At 45.3% G+C, this 12,826-nt stretch overlaps 1 non-coding gene across 1 annotated transcript; it reads right to left on the reverse strand.

Annotated features, from left to right (window-relative positions):
- Positions 1-11,150: 11,150 nt before the first annotated feature.
- On the reverse strand, positions 11,151-11,314 carry LOC112547078 (U1 spliceosomal RNA). The gene has a single exon (XR_003090829.1). It is a non-coding gene; the product is annotated as a U1 spliceosomal RNA (small nuclear RNA).
- Between the last annotated feature and the right edge of the window lie 1,512 nt (positions 11,315-12,826).

Below are 12,826 nucleotides of genomic sequence, written 5' to 3' on the forward strand. Positions count from 1 at the left end.
GGGGACTTTGGTAGGTGCAATTTATCATTGCTGCCTCTTATGGCAGTGTCCTGCCTCTCATACTTCCCCAGCCCCTGCAGCTGGGATCTCAGTCTGCCACTATTCTACCCACTTTCTATCCTCTACACTGGCACACACTGGCAACTGTGATCATGCTTCTAATGCATTCTACTTAATCAGTCTAACATCGCACCATGGTCATATACAACTAAAGCTTGAGATAAGTATTTTTGTTGACCTAGTAGATGTCATTCCAGGGCACTTGTTAGTCTGCTTAGAGAAAAAGTGTGGTTCAGTAGTTAGGGGACCTCTCCATCACATTTCCTGTGTTAGATGGGGGCAAATCATTTAGTTATAGTGGGCCTCAGCTTGTCATCTGTAAAACGGGTATAATGGTCCTTCTCTATTTTCACAGGAGTGCTCTGAGGATAAATACATCAGAGATCACAAGGTGCTCAGATACTGTAGTAGTGGGAGTCAGATACATACCAACGATGAACAGGTTACTTAGTAATAACTTAGAAAAGTCCCCCATGCAAAAAAAAGCTGAACATGCAACATTTCTCTTGATTAACTAGATGCCAAAATTAAAATTTTGGGCATTTTAAAGCCAGTCACTAGTTGCAGCCCTTTGCTTTAAATGTATATGACAGCATTGGTGAAATAAGCAGGAAAACATGGGAAGAGAGTATAAGAAACTGAAAAATAGCTATTCCTGCTTCAGTACTAGTTTAACAACTATAAGGAGGCAGCCAGTGAATCAAATTGTTAAAAGCATTTGTTTACCAAGATGACAGCTAGTCAGCTGAATATGGCAGTGCTGGATGAGCACTATCCCCATCACCGTCTAGCTCAGTAGAGCCTGGAGTAATACTGTCCCAGATGCCAAGTATCCCCCTACTGAATATTAAAATCTTTAATAGTTGCATATTTTGTAAGAGTTAAGAAAATGTAAATTCTATTTGTTGTTAAAATACAGGTCGTACCTCCCTTAACCAGGACTCCTTGGTCTAACAACATCCATGGTCCCACATGGACCATGGATGTTCCTGGACCACAGAGCTCAAGGCGGCGGCGGTCTGGTGACAGTGCAGGAGCATCATAGGGGGCATCAGCAACTCAGCCCAGATATCAGTGTGCATGGGGGGCGGAAGGGGGGAGGATGGGCAGCACGGCAGGAAGTTCTGGCTCCAGCAGCCAGGCAGCTCCAGCTCCAGCCGCAGAGCCAGGCAGCTGCAGAGCTCTGCCCTGGTTGTGCAGCTCTGGCCATGGTACTCTGGCCCCAGCAGTAGCAGGGCCAGTGGCATCTAGAGAGCCCCAGGGGACTAGGGAAGCAGCAACGGCAGGCGTCCATGAGGAGAGAGATTCCCTGCTCCAGCAAATTTCCTCGTTTGAGACCAGTCAGGCCAACCAGTGAAGTCCAACCTGTAATTAACTTCACTCTGCCAGTGTGGAATAGGCATATTGGCAGACTAGCCACAATTTCCCTGTGACGCCATGTGAAGGGTACCTGCACCTGGCTGTCAGTGCAGTAGTTCTGAGAAGCAAAATGACTTCTCTAGGAAGCACATGGCTTATTCCTACACTCAGTCTGGGTAACCGAACACATATAATTTTAGTAAAAAGGAATCTTTGTAAGTTACTTACCCCCGTTAACAGAGCCAGGGCTCAGACTGGAATAGAAGGGGCAATGGAACTCTCCTGTGCTCTGCCCAAAAGCCTAACGCCAGCACCTGAGATTGCCAAAATGAGACGCTGCTCTCGGCAGATTGTGCTGTTTCTTAGAATGTGATCACCTGGGTCATGCCGGGCTCCTGATGTTTGGCTCCCTCTCTCAGTGGGGCAAAGATACACTCTTTGGCAGGCCAGGTTATGACCCGCCACATTAATCACACACCTAAAGCTCCAGATGCCACTTTTATGACATCAGAATCTTACGTCTTCTTTTAAAATATATTTCTAGCCCACATGATTGCAAAAGAAAGCTTGAAAATGTGAACCAAGTAATTGATGTCAGGACGTCTGCACACAACCAGCATTAGGCAGGCCCGCTGCTGGGAGGGGGGCAGGTGGGGAAAAGGGGCAAGTGCCCCAGTGATTCAGAAGGGCCCGAGGCTCCCGACTGCCACTGCTGCTACTGTGGCAGTAGTGGTGGCCAGAACCCCAGGCCCTTTAAATCACTGCTGGAGCCCCATGCACACTACAGGCAACTTGGAGAGCTGCCCAACCCCGCCCCCTCCCCTTCTGGGAGTGCAGAGCTCCCTCACCCCTGAGCCCAGCAAGTCTGTAGGTTCCCCTTCCAGCAGATCAAGAAGCAACAGAGCGGAGGAAGAAGCTTCCTGACCCCCAAACACCGGCGAGCAGACTTTAACCCTGGCTGCTTTCAAGGGCGGAGCTAGGTTTGCCTGGCTGTAAGGCTCGAATGGGCTTTGTGGCATTGACACAACCTGGGCAGGGTGTCAGGCAGTCTCTTCTTTTTTGACCCCATTGTCGAAGCTAAGGATCTCCCAAGGTGAGAGCCTCTCATAGTACCAAAACAAGATGCTCCTCTCAGGTTCCTGATCCTCATCATCTGAGAGCAGTGAAACAGTTAATTACCACTGGGCAGCTAAAGTAAAACTCACTGAGATGAATAGGGCAGTTCACCTCTGTCAGAGCTTGTGTTTCAAGCTCTGAAAGATGCAGGCAGGAATCTTAAAATTGGTTAGTATTCAAGATGTTCAAGGTTTCAGCCAACAGGACTAGACAGTTTCAATCTTTATTCAAATGAAAGCCCAGAGTCTGAAAAACAAAATGACAGAATTGCTAAGAAAATAGGTAAGTGGGTTGCCTACCCCTCACCATCTAGTTCAGTCTGATCCCTATTGGCAAATAAAAAACAAAGCATACTGATAGCACGCATCTTACACCAACTGTTGTCTGAAGAAGTGGGTTGTGCCCACGAAAGCTCATGATATCATCTACATGTTCTGTCTTTAAAGACTATTTGTTGTTTATCTTGTGGTTTAGTAGTTAAATAACTTATATAACAATCTTCACCTAACTCAGCTTAATTCAGGTAAACTGGAAGCTGGTGATCTGAAATGAACAAAGCCAATCACTTTGTATTGGTCTTTGTGTTAAGAGGAAAACAATTACCTACCTTTCGTAACTGTTCAAGATGTGTTGCTCATGCCAATTCCATACTAGGTGCATGCACCACTTGCTTGGCTATCTATGTTGGAACTGACAGTTTTATTCTTTTTAGATTTGTATTTTAGATTTAGTAATATAAAGGTAATATATAATAATATTGTAGTAAGTTAAATTCTTTAGTTAAGTATATATCTCCTATATTTCCTTGTTCTGAAGTTTAGTAAATGGGCCTAAGTAAAGAGACAGGATCTCATATTGTGTCTATGTTAATGAGATTATCAGTGTTGAAGGCCTGGGCCTTCGATGTGAATTGTTTTGATTTTGCTTAAAATAAAACACTGTTTACCTTTGAAGGATTCTGTGAGAAAGACTATTTGTACAAATGAGATACAGCGTGAAGGTCATCATTAGAGCCAGATGGTCAAGAGAAAAGGGGGAGAATGCGGGGTGAAGACAAACTGTAAAAGACAGACTGCAAAGAGAAACTGTCAGTGTGTACCCACGGTCAAGAATTGATCAGATTTGCAGAATTGACAGCTCTAAAGGTGAAGGGTGGGTACCCCTGAAAACAACTGATTAAATCTAGGACAGGATGAGCCTTTCAAGATATTTTGGGAACACTGACACTCCGGTCATGGGCTGAGACAGTGAAATCCATTGATTTCAACCGAGAAAAGGATTATAAAAACAGGGTGTTTTGCTATGGAACTTTGGGTTCGTCTTGCCACCAACTCCAGAAGAGCATCGGATCGATCGATCAAAAAAAGTCCTGCTCTCCCTCTGTGTTCACTCTAGCTGGCCACTAGACTGATACAGAATCTGGACTGGTAAGTATAACATTGTCTGGTGGGATTGTGTGTGTGTATGGTGTTAATGTACGAGTGATTGAAAAGCATATGCAACTGTTATATTCTCAATAAGTGCAGCACCCTATAAAAGGTCTTGTGTGCTTTGTTTAAGCAGATAGCATCAAGGAAGTTTCTCCATGGCGGTTCCTGTAGGGCTGGCTCTGGCACCCTTCAGAGAGCGACACACTCATGCCACAGTATATCAGATGCTGCTGGGTCAAGTCCTCCCAGTTCCTGCTTGCTCACAGCTCCAACAGAGGGGCAGGAGGGTGGGTACTGGAATGGACATGAGCCAACACAGCTTGAACAGTTATGAAAACTATGTAATTTCTTTCTTTGAGAGCTTGCTCATGTCAATTTCACTGCAGGTGACTCAGAAGCAGTATCAACGAATGTGGGCTCAGAGTTCACTGCCATGCAGCTTGCAGCACTGCTCTGCCAAAGCCAGCGTAACCTTGAGCCTGCTGGGTCAGCATGTAGTATGATGCAAACATGTGGACTGACAACCAGGTGGGGGCCCAACAGGTTTCTCACATTGGCACCTGTGCCAGGAAGGCTGCTGAAGGTACCTATGTGCTAGTAGAATGAGCTGTCATGTTTGCCAGCAGAGACACCTTTACCCGCTTGTAGCAATAGTGGATGCAAGCCATGAGCCAAGAGGAGATTCTCTGGGCTGACACCAGACAATTCTTCATTCTGTCTGAGCTAGCAACAAATAATTGCACTGACCTAGGGAATGTCCTTGGTCTATCAATGTAAAAGGCCAGCACCTCCGTAACATCCGAAGTATGCAACATGTACTTCTCCTCTGATCCATGAGACTTTGGACAGAGGACTGGTAAGCAAATGTTTTGGCTAGTGCAGAACTGGGAAATTATATTGGACAGAAAAGGCAGGTGTGAAGACAGCTAGACTTTGTCTTTATAGAAGACCATATAAGGTGACTGATGTCAGTGACTTAATCTCAGACACCTATTGGGCCAAAGTCACAGCGACCAAATAGGAGACCTTCCAGGAAAGAAACAGAAGAGAGCAGGAAGCTAAGATTTTGAAGGGGGAACCCAGGAGTTTTGACAGCAAGAAGGGGACCTGGTCTCAGACATATGGGTACAGGACCTTTCAGGGACCATGACATCATGCGTTGGGTGATCACTGACTTACCTTTAAGTGGAGGATGGAATGCTGAAATGGCTGACAGGTAGACCTTAATTCAAGAAAACAGCAAGCCTTACAGCTTAAGGTGCAGCAAATGTTCTCTGAAAACATCCATTCAATGTGCAGCAGCAGTCAAAAAAGCTAATGTTAGGAATCATTAAAAAAAGGGATAGAGAATAAGACAGAATATGTTATTGCCTCTATATAAAACCATGGAATGCCCACATCTTGAATACTGTGTACAAATGTCGTCACTTCATCTCTAAAAAGATATATTGGCATTGGAAAAGGTTTAGAGAAAGGCAAAAAAAAAAATGATTAGGGTTTGGAACAGGTCCCATATGAAGAGAGATTAAAATGATTTGGACTTTTCAGCTTAGAAAAGAGGAGACTAAGGGGGATATGACAGAAGTCTATAAAATCATGACTGGTGTGGAAAAAGTGACTAAGGAAAAGTTATTTACTTGTTCCTATAACAACAACTAGGGGTCACCAAATGAAATTAATAGGTAGCAGGTTTAACAAACAAAAGAAAGCTTTTCACTCAGCGCACAGTCAGCCTGTGGAACTCCTTACCAGAGGATGTAGTAAAGACTAGGACTTGAACAGGGTTCAAAAAAGAGCCAGATAAATTCATGGAGTTTAGGTCCATCAATGGCTATTAGCCAGGATAGGTAGGAATGGTGTCCTTAGCCTCTGTTTGTCTGGAAAAGGAGGACAGGAGAGGAATCACGTGAGGATTACCTGCTGTGTTCCTTCACTCTGGGGCATCTGGTATTGGTCACTGCCGGTAGACAAGATACTGGGCTGGATGGACCTTTAATCTGACCCAATAATGCTGTTCTTATGTTCTTGACCATGTTTGTGCCTGCTGCCATGTGGCCCATCAGCTGCAGGTGTGTGTGGGGGTCATGGTGATTGGATGCTTCAGGTGGAACACATCAGATCGAGGCTTCTTTGTGCCTGATCCGGAGACTTGCCATTGATGAGCCAGTCATCGAGATACAGAAAGATCTGGACCCCGTCTTAGGTAAGCACGACCTGCACCATACATTTTGTGAACATCCTGGGGTATGAGGAGAGACCAAAGGATAGGGCCATGAACTAGAAGTGGTGACCAGCCACTTCAAAGTGCACAAAGTGTTTGTGACTTGGGAATATGGAGATAGGGAAGTAAGTGTCCTTCAAGGTGAAAGCAGTGTACCAGTCTCCAGGAAAGGTATAATGCAGGCCAGGGAGTCCATGCACAACTTCAACTTCTTGAGACTTGTTGAGGCCACGCAGGTCCAGCATGGGTTGGCCTTTGAGATTAGGGCATATCAGGAATATAAGTCTCTTCCTTCCAAGTCCTGAAGAACCACTTCTACAGTTCCCAACTGCAGGAACTTGTATATCTCCTGAACCAGGAGTTGCTCGTGAGAAAGGTTTCTGAAAAGGGACAGAAAAGTGGGAAGGCAGGAAGGAGGGGTTTCCAAAAACTGCAAGTTATAGCTCATAAACTACTGTAACTGAGTGCCTGTGACCAGGCCAAGTGGCAGGGAGACAGGCCATTGAGGAAAGGGTGGGCATGATCTAGCCGGTTGACTTGGGAACAGTGTTCCCTCTAAGCTGTGCTTCAAAGGTGATTAGTCAGCCCTGCCAGTCAGAGTTCAGGGCTCCGTGCATGTTGCTGACAAGCTGGGAGAGGCTGATGAATCACTGTGAAGCTGTACTGCCACACATCTTAGAGGGACCACTGCTTGGGAGTCTCTCTTGGGTGCACCCTCAAAATGATCACTTTCCTCCTCCCCCCCCTCAGATGTTTAACAGGGTCAGGCATAGCTGGTGAGCAGAAGGGTGAAGGGGGATGACGACTAAACCCAGTGTCATTTCTTATAGATCCTTGATGAGCTTGCCAAGGCCTTGGTGGCAGCAGAGTCCAGAATGGCTTTCTGGCAGCATGACACATGCATGCCCAACGAGAAAAGCGAAGCCTTAAGTGTTCTTCAACCTGTGCAGCCTGTCCGTCTATGCGGAGAACGGACCAACACCATCAAGGGGGAAGTCCTGAATCAAGGCCCGCATCTCTTCAGAGAGGACAGCTGTCTTGAGCCAAGAGCTGCAGGTCATGACCACTGCCGATGCAACCATACTTGCCACAGAGTCCACTGCATCCCATGCCTTTTGCAAGGAATATCTGGCTGCCGGAGTAGTTTCCTCTCCCACAGCACCTGACCCCGAGAAAGGGAATCCTGGGACTTGAAAAAAAATATTTTCCTGGAATCCTAAATATTAAAATTATATTAGCCCATCAAGGCCTGATGGTTTGCCATCTGGAATTGTAGGTGGCTGCTGAATAAGTTTTTCTGAAAAATAAATCAAGTGTCTTGGCTTCCTTATTTTTGGGAGTAGAGATGGTGGGGACCTGGATGGGATGGAGGATGTGGCCTGCCACAGTGACCTAGCAATCTTGAGAGCCTCATAGCATATAAGCAGGGTGACCCAGGCAGGCATAGAGGCCAAACGGACATTAAAAAGGGTGTCTTCATGCACCACCGTCTTTTGTGTCTCAAGCCACAAGTTCTTGGACACCCACCAGAAAAAGGCTCAATGCTCCTTAAAGTCATCCAGGGCACTAGCCCTCGAAGGCTTTGCAACCATCTTGTCCAGGAAAGAAAGATTTCGGCACCGATGGAGGTGCGGAGGGCTCAGCTGCTACTGGAGAAGGAGATTTAGAGATGGGCATGGAATCCTCAACCCCAACCTCAGAAAAGGTTTCCAGTACTGGACTCAGTGCTCATGGCACCACCAACTGCTGCTCTGACATGACCACTGAGGAGTGATGCAAAGAGGGGATCGTCATCACCAGAATGCCCCATGTGCTTTAATATTGCCAATGCATTGGGAACTGTCCTTGCTGCCCCTGGAGTGTCATGGACAATGGAGCAAGCTTCAGTGCCCAATCCCACTGCTGAGATCTGGGTGAAGCCTGATTCTCTTTACTGGTCATGGCCACCAATGATTGCTGGGCAGGAGTAACTGACTGTTGACTGTTCCGGGGAAAGTTGCCCCAGTGCTATTAAAAATGGTACCAAGGAGACCAGTAGTAAGATAGGGAGCATTTGCGCGGTGATGGCGATCAGGAAGACTTCTAGAAGCTAATCAGCAAGTGGGTGAGTGATGTCGGTCATAGTCTTAGGAACTTCTGCCCTTTGCTGGAGAGTTAGCCCCAGGAAACTGGGATGAGAATAAGGGCAACCAACGTGACTGGGGCTTGCTTCAGGATTCTCAACATGGTGGAAATTGATGCTTTTTGTATGGTGACTGGCACCGCTTTCCTGACCTTGTCCTCTAAGGGAGCCTTAGCCTGCTCCTGTGGCATCAAAGGCATCACAGAAGCAGGTAGAGACCTGTGCGCGCTCTGCTCCTGGGCTTGGTATGATGATGGTGCAGATAGGATTGAAAGTCCCATACCACTTCCAGAAGTTGGTGCAGACCTTTAAGAGGCCTAAAAGGCCCAGTGGTGGAGAAACATTCATGTGGCCCTGGAGAAGCCTGGTGGACAGGCCCAAGTCCTTTGCTGGATTACCCTTGGCCTTTCTTGCTTGGAGCCAGAGTGTGATTTTAGTGGTCTTCTTTTTTTGGTACCAGCGACAGCAAAGGGAGCTGGGTGCCAGCAGTGCACTGTGGACAGAGACTGAGGTGCTCAGTGCTGCCTACGCGGAAGGCTCAGAAGCCAAATAAAAAGGCAGACTCCACCAGGAGAGTCCTGAGGTGAATATCCCTCTCTTTTTGAATGCGGTGCCAAAAGTTCTTGCAGGTCCAGAAATGCTTATCATGTGACACCCCCAAGCACCTAAGGGAGCTGCTATGGGGGTCACTCACAAATTAAGGCCTGCTGTTCAAGTAGGGCTTGCACCCAGAATCTCAGAGCATGCCCCACCTGAGGCAAAGTCTCTGCTGGGATCCTAACTACTAATATTTAATAACTACCCAACACCATCAGAAACGTACAAAAGGCCCGAAGGAATGAAAACTGCTAACTCTTGTCAAGCAAGAGACGCACTCCGACCGACCACCACGAGTGGTCAGAAGGAACTGAGAGCATGTGGGTCAGCAATGCCTCATATACCGTAGCATGAGCATGGCACTCTAGAGCGCGCCACAGCCAGCCATATAGGTACCACTATGGAATGGAATTGACATGAGGAAGCAAAGAGTTGATGTGCCTTCAAGACAGGCTAGTGATCCAGTAATTTAGTACAATCTTTAATCCTTCTACAATCTGCACCAGACAAACATCTGCAAGATTTAATCTCTCTCCTTTTCTGAGGCAAATTACGATGATTGCTTTGATAAATGTGTATTGCGTGTAGATGCAAGACCCTATGCATCTGTTAAGTGCTCACCAAACAAACATCTCAAAGGCACATTTTTGCCTTTGAAAAATTTCAGGGTTTGGGGTTTTTTAAAGTTATTGGTTCCTCTGCTGAGACTGTTAGCAAGTAGGTAAGGTAGGTAGGAAGGAATTGTGATTGAACTGAGACCAGTTCATTTCTCACAAGACAAGCTGCAGGAATCTGATTTTAATAAGCATAGTTTACTTACCATCCATCTCTAGATCCAAGATTAGAAGCTGTATATAGTTATCACCCTGTTTCACTAGTGTCTACTATAATTCTCTAGATACAGGAATAAAGATTGTGTTCAGAGAACTGCCTTTGAGTATTATGAGGGTGGATTTGCCCAGAAGGTACTGATTAGGGAGATTACTAGTAATAAATTGAAAGAAGCCAGCTGGGATATGATGAAGGGACTGATAAACATCACCACATACCAACAGAAACAACAGTTACAACTTTAAAATGAATTGTGTGAAATAAAACTGTCAAATAAAAACTACAGAATTACAAGTTTTGATAACTAGAGTAGAATTAGTTGGACATATAGGCCATTGATGCAAAGTTTGATTTAAAGAAAAGACGTGCTGACACAATAACATCTGACCAAGGCAAATGTGCAAGTTCAGGAAGAATCATTAGGAAGCTGCAAGGGCCTCCATTCTATTCCCCCCCGCCCCCGCCAAGTGCCATTCATTAATTAACCATCTTGTTAGTCTTTAAAGTGCCCCACAGTCCTGTTTTTTGTTTCAGCTGCACCAGACTAACACGGCTACATTTCTACCACATACCTATATAAAAGTATTTGAAAAAATCCCCAGGTATGCTTACATTGCAACCACATTCAACAATAGAAATATCACTAGTCAGCTGAAATAGATACAGCTTACTATATATTTAAAAAGTGTGCATCTGTCTGTCCATCTGTGAGTGAGCTTGTCCAAGAACTCCTCCTGACCAGTAAGAGCTAGGGCTACCAAGATGGGTATGCAGCTTCCTCTTATAACTTAAAGCAGGCATGTCCAAAGTCCGGCCCGCGGGCCAATTGTGGCCCGTGTTCTGGTTTAATACGGCCCCCCAGGTAATTTGGCAATATCTATCTTTTATGGCCCCCAACGAATCCATATGTATTGAGATGAATACATTGTAAAATCTCAGTTAATGTCAGTTGGTCTAAATCAGTTATAAATATATTTGGACACAACATGTATACTTGGTGTTATGTTCCTGTTCATATTTTTTGAACTTAAAAGTTGACAGACAACCTTAATTACCAATAATATGTAATGTACTTTACAATGTTCCTGACATATTTCAGCTTCCTGGATTTTTTTTTCTTCATCTGGCCTTCAGATATGAAAGGCAGAGTGATTTAACACCTGTTTAGATTTGTCATCCATGAGACGAAATGAAAAGTATGCCGTTTGCAATAAACTTTGCATAAAATAGTTCATTTGCATTTAATTTTAATGGTTCAAAGAACGTCAGGCAAAATGGTCGGCCCTCGCGCATGTTCACTTCATCAAATCTGGCCCTCTTTGAAAAAAGTTTGGACACCCCTGACTTAAAGCAAGGTCAGGGTTTGGTTGTGCCAGGATAACAGGATGTGCATGAAAAGCGATTTTTTTTTTGGTTGGGGAAAGCGCAAACGCAGTCCCCCACTACTGCAAATTATGCAGTCAAGTTTCCCACATTTGGGGAAATCGCAGGGGTCAGCACACCCACAGTGCAATGGATGAGCCTCACTCTGGGAAAACCACCTTCGTGATCATGGTCTCCCCCTTGCCAGGTAAAGAAGGGATGTGATAGAAAATTATACCATGCATGACCACAGGGGCCACAAGCAGGGGGACAGTTATACTCATGAATAGCCACAAACAAGCACCCCAGTGAACAGTCACTGGTTGGTTGCATGGCCTCCACCACCCTGGCCTGCCATAGGGAGCAGCTGTTGGCCACCATGCAGCTCCTGCCACCTTCGGTGGGCCCTGGGGAGCAGCCGGCCGGCAGCCAGCTAATCAGGGAGCAGCTGGGAGTTGGCCTGTGTGGCCCTCACCAGCTCCAGGACACCTTTGGAGTGAAGCCAGTGGGAGGAGTTTGCACTCCTCCTCTCCCCATGCCAGTCCCAAACCCAGGCAAAGTTGTAAAGTCTTCTAGTAGAAAATGAAATAAGAGACCTGCCCATTAGTTATTTTGCTCAGCTAGCCTGGGTGGAATACCAGGGTGATAGGGAGGCAGGTGCACTGCTCTCTTCCACCCCATACTATTATCTATGTTAAAGGGACTCATCCATATAATTTTTTGGTGTGTCCTACAGAAAAGTCAGTTGGGGGCTGCACACAAGTGAGAAGCCTCAGGGGCTGCATCCAAGCAAGCCAGGGGCTGCATTCAGCCCCAAGCTCTTCGGTTGCCCACCCCTGCCATAAGGAAAACTATTTTGCCTCAGTGTTGGTAGACAGAGATTTGAAGGGAAGCAAGTAATATATGGTAGGTATGGACTCTGCTACCATCAACAACCATGAAGAATAACCATACATCTGGATTCAATACAATTATTGTAATAAGCAGGTTGTGTCAGTTATGTGACTTTTGAATTTTTTCCTTTTTTTCCAGGGACAAAAATGAATAAAAGGAGATACCTTATCATACTGACACAATAACACTTCATGATTTATATAAAATGTGCAACAGTATAAAACAATTATAATGGGAAGAACACATTTTAACTTTTTTATTAATAGGCAAACTATTCTGCTACAGAACAACTGTGCAGGTCTAAAAATCATGGATAACTTTCTAAGACAAAAAAAATACTGCAGTACTGCAGCCAAAGTGTGGTAATTCTATATTAGAGCGCATTCTGACAGAGAAAAGATGAACTGATCACTCAGCTAAAAACTGATGATTGGCTAGAAGGAAGGGATCATGCCCATTTTGTTTGTTATGTGAAAACATAAGATCTCAACTTGTAAAATCCTTAGTGTTTTAAAAGGGCCAATTACTCTAGTAATTGTGCAAAATTGAGTAGAAGGAAAAATTTAAGAGAGCAAAGCAGGAGTAGACAAGGGAGTGGAGGATGAGCATAACGAATAGCTACAGAGTACTACAAGCTTTTAGGCCTAGCAGACATGTAAGAATTAATGTTATGCCCTAACTTCCAGTTATAGAAAGTAGAAGAGGTCATCAAAAGGAGCTCTGGGGGCTGTCTGAAAGCACAAAGGAGGACCAGCAAGACGTCAGCTGGTTCTGAAGAACTAGATGTGTTAGGGGTTGCAGGGACCAATAGGTCTCACAAACAGATCAAGTGGT

This window comes from Pelodiscus sinensis, chromosome 11 (assembly GCF_049634645.1).
Source record: "Pelodiscus sinensis isolate JC-2024 chromosome 11, ASM4963464v1, whole genome shotgun sequence".
Taxonomy (NCBI): Eukaryota; Metazoa; Chordata; order Testudines; family Trionychidae; genus Pelodiscus; species Pelodiscus sinensis.